Source organism: Propithecus coquereli, unplaced genomic scaffold (genome assembly GCF_000956105.1).
Source record: "Propithecus coquereli isolate 6110/MARCELLA unplaced genomic scaffold, Pcoq_1.0 Scaffold19, whole genome shotgun sequence".
NCBI classification, from domain to species: domain Eukaryota; kingdom Metazoa; phylum Chordata; class Mammalia; order Primates; family Indriidae; genus Propithecus; species Propithecus coquereli.
In genome coordinates, this window is record NW_012143856.1 from 6,701,839 (window position 1) to 6,704,481 (window position 2,643).

Below are 2,643 nucleotides of genomic sequence, written 5' to 3' on the forward strand. Positions count from 1 at the left end.
GCCTCAATATTTAAGAATATAAATCCATACAAATTTTTTGTTGTTATATATCTGTAGCAGATTCATTTTATCAGTTATTTTAGCCTACATAAAAAAAATTAATAGAGATTCATGGTCTCAAAATATTGTACGTTGCTGTAATTGTAAATATTCTCTACCTTGCTATCTTTCCACTGTTTTTCTTGCCAAATGACCTCAATTAGCCAACACTAAAGAAAACCATTAAAAAAAATCCTTTTTCTAGGCAGTATTCTTGCTAATATAGCACATTAAAATGTACCTTATGTATCAAAGAAATGTGATACATTGCTGCTAGAGATCACATTAATTTGAATAGACGAAAACGAAAAGAAGCAAATAAGAAACAGCATACACTATTTTTCACATGTAACCAAATATTTCAGTATTATGGTAGTGAAAAATTGGTGGAATCTTGTCCTTATCACATTTTGATTTTAATGTGTCAGTGGTGCTTTCAGAAATGAACACAAACGCTCTGTTTTTACTCTGTACCTTGTATACATAAATGATAAGCTGGTTCTTGGAACAGATTGTTATATTGAAACTGCTGCATTGCTTTCTCATCTTCCCTTCAAAATGGGAATATTTTAGGCATTAGTGTTATGCTCCATCACCTTGAAAAAATGATTATTAGTTCTTCTTCACTACCAATACAACTTTGGTTATGTATGCTTACTGGTATGTTTTGCAAACTTTAAAATTATGGTGATGAACTGGTTACAGTGGTTTCTCCTTTTAATAAACCAAAATAGATTTTAAAAGAATATTCCTGGGAGCTGATAAATGTTCCCCCACTCCTAAAATTCGGGAGAGAGATGACTGTGAGAACACAATATGTTCAGAATGACTATCACATAGAACAGCATATGTTCAACAGGACATCTACATTTCTAATTTCATAAGTAAGCACTTCAGCCAAATCCTGACCTACAGATGTCAAGAAAAGGAATATACATGTCAAATACTTAATAAGCAAGGTTTTTTCCTTAAGATTGCTTAGTTTTCTTTTTCTTAGTTTTCTATAGGACTCTTTATTTAAATAAATATAATTTTTAAATAACGTGATATGTATTGCTATATCAACATCCTAAACATTGCATTAAAATAGTGTTAGAACATTAACATAAATGCATGTTAAAAAAAAGTTATATATCATATCAAATCTATGTCATAGACATGTTTTTTTTGCTTGCCCAACATCTCTCTAGAGCATCACTCTTGCCCAGTTCTGAATCCATGTTCTTCTGATGTGTGGACCTCAAACCCGAGTCCAAGACAGGGACACAGGCATAGTAATTAGTTCAGGCTGAACCACTTAGAATGAATCCCAGTCTTAGGCTGCAGCAGCAGGATACAAGGCCCTGTCCAAGAACGAAGTCAATCAAGAATAGAAAAAGAGAAATTGAATCCTGCACCATTATTTGACTCCCTGGATCAATCACTGCCAAAATTCAGATAATCTCTGAACTAAAAAGTTCAGATAATCTCTGAACTAAAAAGTCACACAAGAAAATAATTCTCTTTTTTGTTTTAAGGGGCTTCAACTTGGTTTCTACTGTTTGCAAGGAAAATGCTCTCATTAATATAATCCATTACTCTAGCAATGTAAAGAAAAAAAATCCTTAACACTCTACTTGGCTGAGATTGTGATAAATCTGTTTCCCCAAATACTACAGGGGACTGTAGATCATTTTAAAGGTTTAGAAAGCAATATAAATATAATGAATTGCATACCATGTCCTAATATTTTGCTTAAGGATACAATATGACAGGTGAAAAAATTATTAATTACAGTGTTACATATGTCCTCAAAAATTAAATGCAATCTAAGTCTTAACTATAGGACAATGGCTGTGCAAGTCTCAAATTATAAAGATTATGCAAAAAAGAAATATTTATGACATATCATATGAAGAGGATCAAGACAATATTGTATTTATCATAATAATTACAGCCATATAAAGTGATATATACATGAAGACAGGTGGTTCTCAACCCTGGTTACATATTAGAATCCCCTGGAGAGTGTTGTAAAAAATGTTGATGCTTCAGAAATTCTGATTTAATTGGTCTGGCGTAGAGCACATGCGTTGGGCTCTCCTGGTGATACTGATGTACGATCATTAACAAAACCTTTAGAATTATAAAAAAAAAAATGAAGCCACTCACAATAAATCCACAAATATTTCATTTTTACATATTTGCTTATTCACAACTTGGCATTTTAGCATATTCAGATATTCACTTATTTAGCATATTCACATATTCACAAGTTCTTTTTATGCAGACATTTCTCTTATCCATGGTTAAACGTCAAAATTGTTCAGGTTTTGATAGTTTCTCTGGTGACTGAGACAAAATGGTAGCTTAATTATACCCTGGAATAGAACAGAGAAAAGAATGAGGATTTAGGGGCCTCTTTTCAGGTATAAATTAATTCATGGGTATACCAAAACCTGGAATGTCCTACTCTCTTGTTTTAATAATTTTAATGATTCTGAGATTACTTTTGCAACTTGTATTGTTTCTAGTAGGTTAGTCATACCAATGCCTCCATCTCAGTCTCCTTCATGGGACCCTCCTCCTCGATAAGTTGGAGAAAGCCAGAGGCCTTAGCTCTCC